Raw genomic sequence first — 12576 nt, 5'->3', positions numbered from 1 at the left:
GTGCTAGGCCACATCTCTTTAAGACCCCTCTCCTCTGAGTACATTCAGACCTCCCTTCTTGCTTTCTGAGAAGGTGGCTGGAGGTGGAGTCCAACCTCCATCTGCAAGGCTGCTCCCAGCCTTTATGTCTTTGAGGATTTGCTTCTAAATGACACAAGCACAAACAATACCTTCTGGTGTGAGAAATTCAAATAGTACAGAAGTATACAGAGTGAAATATGAGCTTCCCTCTGGCCTCTCTTTAGGCTCTGCCTCTTTTCAAAGGAGAGCAGCCCCATGAGGCCACCCTCGTGGCCCCTTTAATAGCATCTGCTTTTCTGAACATTGTAGATGCAGGGATAGCTTTGCTGGGGATTTGTGGTTTTCTTTTTCTTTTAACACAAATGAGACCATACTGTTCACGTTGTTCTGCAACTTACCCTTCTTCCCTTAATGCTGGATCGCTAACATGTCTGAATAGGGATCACCCCCAAGGCTTTTGTTGTCCTCTAGGATATGCCACAGCACCGAATACTCCACGTGGTTCATTTGCCCATTCTCCTTATTGGCAAACATGGGTAGATTTCCAGTTTTCCATGATTCCATGCAATCGTGGACGTTCCCAAGCTGTGTTCAGAGGCCCCCGGGCTTGGAAGGCTGCACCACATTGCATCTCTGCCCAGTGATATGGAGAAGCTCTCTCCAGGCAAACCTGAGTTTGCTCTCTCCAGTTCAAATTCTGAGCGCAAGTCCGGAACTGTGTGGTCTGGGACGCCTCACTCAGGTTCTCTGAGAACTGGCAGAGGCGCCAGTGGAATACGGCCCCCACCTCCTCCAGGCAGGCAGGCAGGCGCAGAGGCAGGATGGCCGGTCTGCGCGCTGCGGCGCTCCCCAGCCGGGTTCTGGTGTGGTTATGTAACTGGACGGCTAATGCTGCTTACATGGTCGGTAGAACCCAAATTAAAAGAGGAAATTATTCTCCGGATGCTCAATTCGCCTAATCCCCATCTGTCTTTCCCCTGGTACCCCACACTCGCCGAGCGCTGGCATCTAAGGGTCTTGAACGTGCTCCAGATTTCTAATTTAGTTTGCTTATGCAACCAAAAATATTATGGCCGCGTTTCCTGGGGGTGACTAAGTCTGTATTCTAGGCTCCAGGCACGCTAAAAACGGCAGCGCCAGGGCCCCACGCTGCTCGCGCGCACACCACGCGCCGGCTTTTTTTGGTTCCTCCGAGGCTCAAGCAGCTCTGCGCCGGTGGGGGCCGCAAGGGCTAGAGGCCGCCGGAGCTCGGGAACGCGGAGGGCCGGGGCTCCGGGGAGGAAAGAGTGCATCCCCGCCAGGGCTAGTCTGGGGTGGCGGCAGACGCCCCGCGCGGGGGGAATTGGAGGGGGACTTGCAGGGGGGGCGTTCTGGTCTCCGGCACCTGGGGTCCTCTCAGAACCTCACCCTCCTTCCTTTTCTTTTATTCTCCCGCTCTGATTCCTCTGTGCCAGGCTCAGGAATCCATCTTTTCCGCGTGTGCCCTCACCCAGAGATTTGTGGAAAGGTATTTGCCGCACCATTCTTGACTCTGAAATAGCGAAAACTTGGAGACAGCACTTCTATCAGTGGGGATCCGTCTAGTAAATGAGGGGAACTTAAACACTCCAGGGTCAGTGCAGCTGATAACAAATAATGGGTTGATCAAGCTGGCTTGATGTGGATTTGATTAAATTAAAATAAGGGCAAATCACAAAAAATAGAGTAGAATTCTACTTTGTTTTTTAAAAAACCATCAGTGTGAACTCGGAAGGCGACATTGAACTGTAGGGGGTCACCCCTGGTCCGCAGACTGAGATTGGGGTTCGGGGAGGGTGGAAGAGTCTTGGGTTTTATCCTACTTCTGCAAAATTTTTTTTGAAACATACAAAGAGACTGTGTTTGCATATTACTGGCACACTTTGCTGGGGAGCTGGAGAGAAGAGCAGGGAGCTTCCCTGACTCTGTCCTAGTTTCTGGAACCAGTGGTCAGATCAGGAGTGGGACTGGCAGGAAGATATCCGCTCTCTACCCGCTCCTGGCTGGGTATCAAGATGCAGGACCACTGTGCTTTGAGGTCTTGCTGCCAGACTTCTTGGAGTTGAAGACTGGATGGGCACCTGGCCTGGCAGGGTGCAAATGCACCAGACCTGGAATCAGAAACTCGGCTTCTAGTCCTGGAGGACTGGGTTGAGGGCCGGTCTCCCTTATGCCCACTGCTTTAGCATCCTTTGCCCTGATGGCCAGACCAGGGCTGGGTGAGAAGGTGGGGCGACCTGGCCACCAGCTCTAAGCCTGAGGCCTACTGTGAGACCTCAGCCACTTCTTGGGGCAAGACCAGGACTCCCTGAGGCCCCAGATGCAGAGGGCAGGACGTGTTTCCCAAGCCTATGACAGGCCCAGTCTGCATCCACACAGTGCCAACCAGTCGGATGGTGGAGGCACCTACACTGTCACTGGAGGAGAAGAGAGGCAGCTGCCCACACTAAACAGGGCGTCCCTACAGCATGCTGCCCGTGCCCCCAGTGTGCATCCATCACTCCAAACCAGGAAGCCCAGCGCGGGGCTGCCTTAGGTGCCTTTACTTCATGACTTCTTGGGGCCTTTAGTCACTCAGGCACACGGAGATGCTCCATGAGATGTACTGAATGCAGCTTTTACCAAAAATAGGTGACTCGGGGCCCTTTCCTTCCTGAGCCTCTCAGGGGTCCAGAGTGCTGCAAACTGGTGAGCTAGTGAAGGCAAGAGATGGATGGGAGGTGAATGGAACTGGCGCAGTTTGGAGAAACTTCAGATGAAGATGTCGGGGGGAGAAAGGGGCACCTCATCTGTGAGAGATAAAAACAAACAGTCCTGCTAATGTCTGCCAGGGCAGGTGCAGGGGACCAAGGGTAATCTCTTTTCCTCAAAGCTTGCCCCCTGCACATGCACATCACAAGCATGAACTCACACAGAAGGCATGCAGCGCTCAGCTCCTCACAATCTGAGCACATCCACTCGTGCACACCCCCACGTACGCCCTCACATGAGAGGCACACCACTCATGAGAAGAGCACAGATCCATGCACATTCAAGGACACACCCACACAAACCCTGGTGCCCAGGCAAACCCACTGGTGCTCGCGCAGAAGAAGGCAAGCATGCAAGACACCAAAGCACAAATGGGGCACCCAGGTCCACACACACGCTAGCAGCCACGCATGTACGTGTACATGCAGGCGGACGCTGGTCTACTGGAGCTGCTCTAGCTGGCACACTGAGGACACGTTTGCATCCGCATACCCTCATCACACGGTGGTTTCTAAGGCCATAACAGTCTCCCTTCTTCTTCTTGTAAGCAGAGCCAGCGGGGATGGAGCGAAACTGTGGTTTAGAGGGAAGCTGAAGGACTCCTGAAACGCATTTAGCAAAGCAGTTCACAGAGGCATATGTCCTTGAGTATTTTTATCTTTAGCACTCTTATATGTCTAGCAAAGTCTGGGTGGCTCAGTATTGCTGCCAGGAAGGAGGACAAGTGGCATATGGCCTCTAGGTGCAGAGAAAGGGTACCCCTTGTTCCTTGTCACCCTCCCACCCCCCCCACACACACCATAGTGTTTCCTCCCTCAACCGACTGGGTTCCCCAGAGGCGTGCCCAGGCTGCCCTCTTCCCACTAGGAAAACAGCCAGTGGGGCAGGTTCCCGAGCCCCCACCCAGGTGCCTGGAGAGCAGGTCTGCCAGTCCCATGCCCACCCCTCAGGAGCTCAGCTCTCCAGAGCACTTGAGGCTGTAACCATCAGCCCTGCGTGTGGGCTGTGGCTGATTGTGGGAGGCCTGGCTCCAGTTCTCCCAAATGTATGCATGGATAGTGTTTTCCACTATTCCTGAGCTGGCAAAAGTTCTAGGCATGTGCCCCAGCCCTCTGGTTGGTCATAGACAAGCCAGTGGATTTTGGAAGCTGTTTAATCCTTGGGTTCTGACGTGCCCAGTTTACCATCAAGCAGCATCTAGTGCCCACGGATCTGATGTCAGAGGGTGGCCCTGGCGCAGCTCCATCCTTCCTGCCCACATGAGCATGGTGGAGCTGACAGAAAGAGGAGCCCCAAAGACTTGCCTCGTGAATCACAGCCATTTGCTTCACGCTAGGCCTGCAAACATCAGCACCTTCTAAAAAATGATGCTGTAAAAGAAAAATAGCAAGGAAAAGTAATCAGGAGCTATCCAGGGAAGGTAGCAGACAAGCAAACCATTATGACCTTGTATTTATTTTAAACAATACTAAGTGTATTTAGGCAGAGAAAACACTGGAAAAACTAACGGTGATTATATTTAGAAATTTATCATTCAGCAAATACTTGTTGAACACCTAGTATCTGTATTTGTCAGATTGCTCAGGGTGCTGGGATTATAATAGTGAAGTGACAAAATGCTTAGGGATCTTAGATTCTTAAGAGTTAACAGACAATAACAAACACCTAAGTTCAACTTGTAGCATGTTAAACGTTGAGAAGCGTGATGGGGAGAGGGCAAGGAGAAGAGATACAGGGCACTGGAGAGCTGTAATTTTTTTTTTTTTTTTTGATGTGGACCATTTCTAAAACCTTTATTGAATTTGTTACAATACTGCTTCTGTTTTATCTTTTTGGGAGTTTTGGCCACGAGGCATATGGGATCTCTGCTCCCTGCCAAGGAACTGAACCCACATCTCCTACATTGGAAGGCAAAGTCTTAACCACTGGACCACCAGGGAAGTCTCAGGAGCTGTAATTATTCATAGATTTTGTTTTTAGAGCAGTTTTAGATTTATAGAAAAATTAAAATAGTACAGACAGTTCCCCCAAATCCCATGCTCCACCCCGTACACAATTTCTCCTGTTATTAATGTCTTAGATTCAGTTCAGTTCAGTCACTCAGTCATGTCTGACTCTTTGCGACCCCATGGACTGCAGCACGCCTATCTATTCACCATGAAGTGATGGGACCAGATGCCATAATCTTAGTTTTTTGAATGTTGAGTTTTAAGCCAGCTTTTCACTCTCCTCTTTCACTCTCATCAAGAGGCTCTTTAGTTCTTCAATTTCTGCCATAAGGGTGACGTCATCTGCATATCTGAGGTTATTGATGTTTCTCCCAGCAATCTTGATTCCAGCTTGTGCTTCAGCCAGTCCAGCATTTCTCATGATGTACTCTGCATATAAGTTAAATAAACAAGGTGACCATATACAGCCTTGACGTACTCCTTTCCCCAAATTGGTCTGTTGTTCCATGTCCAGTTCTAACTGTTGCTTCTTGACCTACATACAGATTTCTCAGGAGGCAGCTAAGGTGATCTGGTATTCCCATCTCTTTAAGAACTTTTCACAGATTGTTGTGATCCACATAGTCAAAGGCTTTAGCATGGTCAGTGAAGTAGAAGTAGATGTTTTTCTGGAATTCTCTTGCTTTTTCTATGATCCAGTGGATGTTGGCAATTTGACCTCTGGTTCCTCTGTCTTTTCTAAATCTAACTTGAACATCTGGAAGTTCTCAGTTCATGTACTATTGAAGCCTACTTTGGAGAATTTTGAGCATTACTCTGCTAGCATATGAGATGAGTACAATTGTGTGGTAGTTCGAACATTCTTTGGCATTGCCTTTCTTTGGAATTGGAATGAAAACTGACTTTTCAGTCCTGTGGCCACTGCTGAGTTTTTCACATTTGTTGGCATATTGAGTGCAGCACCTTAACAGCATCGTTTTTAAGGATTTGAAATAGCCCAGCTGGAATTTGATTACCTCTATTAGCTTTGTTTGTAGTGATACTTCCTAGGTCCCACTTGACTTTGCACTCCAGGATGTCTGGCTCTAGATGAGTGATCATACCATCGTGGTTAGATTTGATGTCTTAGATTAGAATGGTGCATTTGCAACCCTTGATTAATGAACCAATATTATTGTTAACTAAAGTCTACTGTTTATTCAGATTTCCTTAGTTTACCTAAGTTTCACTTTCTGCTCCAGGATGCCACATTTATGCTTGTCTCCTTAGGCTTCTCTCGGCTGTGACAGTTTCTTAGATTTTCTTTGTTTTTGATGACCTTTACAAAACTAGGAGGTCCTGGTCAGTCAAGTATACTGGGTTGGAATTTGCCTAATATTTTCTCATGATCAGTCTGGAGCTATGGGTTTTCAGGAGCAAGATCACAGAGATAAAGTGAAATTTTCATCACAGATCATCTCGAGGGTACATTTTATTAGCATGAGTTATGGCTCTGGATGTTGATCTTGATCACCTGGCTGAGGCAGTATTTGTTAGGTTTCTCTACTGGAAAGCTTACCCCCACTTCCCTTCTTGAAGTGTGTGCTGCCCACATTTGGGTGAAAGTGATGCTCCCCCTCCCCCATTTAGGGTGAAGTATCAACATTATTTGGAATTCTTCTGCATGAAAGATTGATTTCTTTTCCCCCATTTATTGATTTACTCAACACATTTATAATGGACTCACAGATATTTATTTTACATTTGGGTTATAATCCAATAATATTTTATTCTGTTGCTAAAATTGGGAGCTCTCTCACTGACTCCTGTGGCCCTTTGACATACCCCCATCATTTTTTTTTTAGCACTGCCTTTCTCTCTGGTACAAGATGCTCCAGACTCATCTTGTGTACTTCCTGCCCCAGTTCTGGAATCAGCCATCAGCCCAGAGTGGGGAGGGTGGGGGAGTTGGGGAGGTGTGTGTGTGTCTGGGCATGGGGTGGGCCACCACGGAGCCGGCCAGAGAGACTGCCTAGGGCACCCACAGTGACTCGTGGGGGTCAGCCCAGCACAGCCCAGTGCATGTCCTCCTCCTCCTCCCCCTGGCTGCCACTTTCATGTGCCAGGAGCAGGCCCAGACTGCCGACGGAAGGGTCACCCTGAAGGCCATCTGGAAGGGCATTCACATGGTAGACTCATACCTGAATTCTGCCTTGGACTTCCTGGAAGGCAAGGACAGGCTCTGCCAGTATAAGTGCAATGATGGAACTAAGCTTTTACCATGCTATGGATATAGACCCTCCCCCTGCCTCCTACGGTTTGGTGTTCATGCTAACCTCAGCATCCCTTCCTTGAAAAAGCACTGCAACCAGCCTGGTGGGTGCTGTGAGACCTGCGGTAAACACAAAAATGACTGAGATGAGTTTCAGTGTTGCCCCTCCAAGATTTGCAGAGATGCACAGAAAACGCTAGGGCTAGCTCAGCACGTGCAGGCCTGTGAAACCACCGCGGAGCTCTTGCTCGGGAACGTAAGCTTACATTTGGGCTGTAAGCTGAGCTGGACAGCCAGTGAGCCGCATGTATGTGTCACCAGGAAGAAAAAAATGATCTTTAAAGAAGATGCTGACAGGTGGTCACAGCAGATGAGGACAGAAGAGCATAACCTTTGACAAATAGCTCACATTTTTACAGCGTAAAGCTGCCTCATTCTTGTGAAAGGATTATTTTAAGACCTTATCTTGACATTAGAACTTCAAACAAAAGAAACAAATGCAGGTTATCTTCCTAGACGTTGATGTCTTCTCAGTGTTCAATTTTGTCTTGAGCAAGGGGTGCATGTTAAAGGGAGAAATTTTTAAAAGAAAGAGTCTGACTCAATTTTCACAACTGTATTTACCAAAAAATGAAGTCAAATGTAAAATTTATTATAAGGTATGTTCAACATTACCTTACTTGGAAATATGGGGAAATCTTCACTTAAGAAGTATGTTTGTTTATTGTAAAATTTAAAATACACATTTTTGCCCCTCCACAAAAAATCATTATATCAGGAATAGAATGAAGGGGATGAGTAGATACCATTATAAGAATCCAAAGAGCAATGACTTTGGCTTAGATTGGGTTGAAGCAATGAGCTGGGGGGCTGAGATTCTGAAGCAGAGCTGATGGTATTTTCTGATAGACTGGATGTTGGGTGAGAGCTGGCAGCCTGATCATATGGAAGGAGGCTGATGTAACTAGCCCTGTTGTGGGAAGACTGGAAGAGCCGCAGGTTTGGTGGAGTGCAGGAGCTCGCCTTTTGGACGTGCTAGTTTGCGGGGTGCCCCCCAGGGTGGGACTTGGGAGCCATATTTACTTTTTCCTCAACTCTCAGCCTCTGGGCCCCGAGCTGGTCGTCAGGTCCGTGGAGTGAATGAAGGGCGACTTCTGCAGGGCGGTGTCTCTGGCCTGTGGGCCGGAGGCCACTGGGCTCCTGAAAGGGGAGGGGTGGAGGAGAGGGGGCAGAGAAGGCACCAGAGGAGGGAAGAGGTGAGGGGGTAGGAGACAAGGGGAGAGGTGAGGAGGGTTGAGACACAGGGAGGCGTCGGGGGAGGGGAGGAGCGGGGACACAGCAGCCCTCTCCAGACTCCGCAGCTTGGTGACTGGGCAGCTCCAGGAGCCCACCTTGCTTCCCCGCTTCCTCTCACCGCCTCTCCTGCCTGTCAGCAAACGCTGGGGCCCATTCACCCTCATGATGGACACACGGACCACCCTTCCCCCCACCCTGACCGTCTCCCTCTGGTCCAGGCCGTCACTTCCTCCCACTCTTGCTTCCCCTGTCTGTTCTCTTCAGAACAGCCAGATCAACGCTTCTAAAACACATCAGGCCATCCCTTCACAACCCCTAGAATGCAAAGGCCTTCCCTCAGTCCTGTTCAACCTGCCTCCCCGCGCTCATCCTTGCTCTGGGCCACTCACACGGGCCTCCTCAGTGCCCCCTGACTCAGCAGGTTATGACTGCCTCGGGCCTCTGCATCTGCCGTGGCCTCCACCTGCCGACCACTTTCCTCCACCATACCCCCTCATTCTCTTCAGGTCTCAGTTAGGATGTCACCTAAGACAGGCCTTCCCCAACCGCCCTCTACCACCGCCACTCACTACCCCCTTACCCAGCTTAGTTTTTCTTAGTACTTTTTACTGGTTCATATATATATTTGAATTTAAGACTTTCCCATGAGAATTATTTTGCCACCAATGTATCTCCAGCATCTGGAACAACTCCCAGACTGGTAGGTACTTTGTAATATTTGTCAAATAAACTAATAGTGATCTCTCACCTCAGAGTCCCTTAGAGCTGGCTCAGGCCGTCTTCCTCACCAGGTTCAACCGCTTGGCTCTCAGAAGTTCTTAGATCTAAGTAGAACCTGCTAAAGATGGGAAATTGATCAAAACTTCAAAAGAGCCAGTCACACCCTCTTGCAAATGTAAAATTCCACCTTGATGCTGAAAACTCCTCCTCCCCCAAGCCTTTGAGCCAGCCAGGCCTCAGATCCTTCAGGTCACCTCTGAAACATGTTCTCAGTCCCCTTCTTGTCCGGCTCAACTGTCTGCTTGCTCATCAGCTCAAAGCCTGAAAACTTCCACAGGAATCCAGAGTGGTTACTAACAAGCACATCAGGCCTGCTCCCCGCCCCTGTTTAAGTTCTTTCTGTCGTCCTCAGGATAAAGTCCGAAGTCTGGATGTGTCTCCTCTGGCCCCACTTCCTCTCCAGGATCCCCCAAGGCTCTCCTTTCTTTGAGATCCTGGGCGAGTCAGCCCAGGATGCCCTCACATCCCCCGCTTCTCTCCACAGCCCTCTCCTTCTCTTCTTGCATGACTACAATTAACTGTGTAACTGCCATCCTGACTTCCCACTGTGAGCTCTCAGGGTTCCATCTGGAGTCCTGTTTGCACAGCAAGCTGGCTGGTCTGTTTGGATGATAACCAAGAGTGGCCATGATAGGTGAAGGATGGTTGTGGAGGGGGAAGACCATGGAAAGAGAAGACCAGCGAGCCTACTGAGGCCCCTGGTCTCTCCCCTGGAAGCACTACTGCTGACCTGGTCCCAGACCCTAAGCTCCATTGAGAAGACCTAGGTCCCTGCTCTAGGGCCTGGCAGAGAAGAGGTTCTCAGGGAACATACACTGACTATTGGTTGAATGGTTGACTCTAAGTAGTAGCCCTGAATGATATTTTCTTTTCTACATTTCTGTATTTTCCAATTTTAAAATATAAGGTATATCCCTCAATATTTAAAACGAAAACCAAAGACTAACCTTGAAAAATCATTATTAAAATGTTAAATAAAAAGTAACACTTTCTGTGTCTTCCAAAGCTGAGGGGACACACATCCCTTCGCCTGCAATCTCTGCTAGGGACACACAGCCAACAAGAGATGCGGCCCTGTAGTCACAATAGATCAAGACGAGAGTGTTCATGGCAGCCAGAAGCTGGAACCTAGCTAAACGTTCCCCAACCGTAGAATGGGTGAAAACCTAAGATGGAGTCACTCGGTGGTGTCATGCTACCACCCACAAGGACTTAAATAGACTTAAATAAAATATAATATCAGGCAAAAGAAACTAGACACAAGAGAGCTCATGCTATATGGCTCCATTTACAGGCAACGTGTACAGTTTAGAAGCAGAGCTAGGGGGTTAGTCTAACCGCGGGTGGTAACTGAAGTTGTCCAGAAGGGGCTTCTGGTGAGAAGCTATTTTTTGACCCGAGTGCTGGTCCCATAGGCATGCTCAGTTTGTGCAAATTTAACCAGTTGTACACTTTCGAATTTTACGATTTTCTGTGTGTATGTTTAACTCCAATAAAGGTGTTAAGGGGTTCGGGGGGGGGAAAGGCATGCATCCTGGAATGAGTTAAATCCAACTCTCCTTTCTGTCCAAAGGGAGGCTGGAGTACAAGTGTCTAGGGTCCCTCGTGAGTTCCAGAGTTCTTCCCCAGTCTTGGAGACACTCAACCCCCAGGCTTGGGGATTCTGTTTCCATCAAGCCTAGAGCTCTGGGGTCAATTCCCAGAGTAAATCTCATCATCACTGTTTAGGACCTAGAAGCAGGAGTCTGGGGACGGTTACAGGATGTGCCCCCCTGGCTGGCTTACTCTGGGCCTCCCTGCTACGGGCCACCAGCTATGAAGCAGGGCTGGGGCTGAGGGCTGTGGGGAGGAGGCAGGCTTGATGTGGGAGGGCAGAGCTCAGCAGCACAGGCCGCTATGTCCCCGAGTCCTGTCTGGCAGCCTCTTGGCGCGCTCCCATTCCTGCAGAGGGCAGCCTAGCAGGCGGGTCTCACACTTCACTACCTCCGTCCCAGCTTCCAGCAGAGAACAAGGCGCAGGACGTCTGCTCGGCCTTCACTCAAGGTCAAGGGAAGCCTAGGGGCCTCAGTGACCTGTACTTAGCCCCCAGAGGTCACTGCACCAGGGCTCTAGGGGCTCAGGTCACCATAGCCGGGATGGGGACAGCAATCAATCACAGCCCTGTGGCAGGCTGGGGCGAGGTGCGGGTCCAGCCCGGCCCTCCGCAGCTGGCCAGTGAGGTTATTTATAACCACGGGTTGCCTTACCTCCTGACCTTCAGCTGGAGCCCAGCGATTCAGCGATTAGTATCTCCTCACCTTGCACTGTGAACAAATACCTTCTGTGTGCCCAGGCCTCACCTCAGGGCTGCAGGAAGCAGGATGTTGGCCCTGAGTTAGGAGCCCCAGGCTCCCTTGGGTAGACCCAGCCAGGCATGAATTGAGGGGAAGGTGGGAGAAAGGCTCAACGACGCCTGTTCCCTTGCTTCCAAGGTTGAAAATTTTGGTCTCTTCTGGGTGGTAGTTTTATTTACAATATAGGACTCTCCTGTATTGTAAGGCTCCCTTTTGCGGGCTTGGATCTGCCCACAGGAGTGCCCTCTTCAAAGTCAGTGGGAAGGAGGCAGCACGGGTGATGGGATCCGCACCCCCGCCCCCTCCCCCAGCCAAATGGTTTCTGGAATCACACAAGACAAACAGCATTTTCCTTAGCAGGGGCCTCTCCTTCCTAGATGGCAGCTGAAGCTCAGAGGGATTCCAGTCACACAGCCATTCATGGAAGATTCCCTGCTCTTGGCTGACAGGGAAGTACCTGGACATCAGACCTCCTAATTGTGATCCTGAGGAGCCACTGGAAAAGGAGGCTGGGGATGGGGAGACTGGCCTTCGCATTCAACACGTGCTGGCTGAGCACTTGTTAGGTGCCAGGCACCATTCCAGGCAGAAACCCTTACCCCTTTTGGAGCAGCACTCTAGGGAACAGAGTCACTGACTCCCTGGAGCCTGGGGTCCCTTGATAGAGCCATAGTCCAGGCAACTGCTGAGGCTCTTGGGTCTCAGAGTGGGTGACTGGGTCGGGGAGTGAGAGCGCCAGGCTGAGGGCGCTCGGGGACTGTGGCCTGAGGCTGAGCATTTGCTGCAGGTGACCAAGGCCAGGTGAGTGTAGCATCCCAAGCAGGGTTTGGACGCCTCCTTCCTTTGCTGCCATGCTCACACACACATGGAAGCACCTGGAAGAAATTTGGCTGTGTGACTTCACTCTTCCTTGCCCTTTCTGGATCACAATTTTCACAAGTGAAAATGAAGGGGTCTGGCTACCTGGGTTCACGTTCTAGGGATTCAGAGATCCTCCATTCTGAGTTGGGCTCAGCCTGAGAGTGTCCCCTTGCCCCATGGAACCCAGAGTGGAGGCTGGTGGAGTCGGGCAAGGCTTAGTGGCCATGGGTAGCCAGTGCTGGCCAGACACGCAGGCCATGTGTGTGGAAGTGCCATGCGCACACTGCCTGTGTGAGCATGCAGGGTGTGTCTGCAG

This window comes from Capra hircus, chromosome 19 (genome assembly GCF_001704415.2).
Source record: "Capra hircus breed San Clemente chromosome 19, ASM170441v1, whole genome shotgun sequence".
Classification (NCBI taxonomy): Eukaryota; Metazoa; Chordata; class Mammalia; order Artiodactyla; family Bovidae; genus Capra; species Capra hircus.
This window is presented reverse-complemented; position numbering follows the sequence as displayed.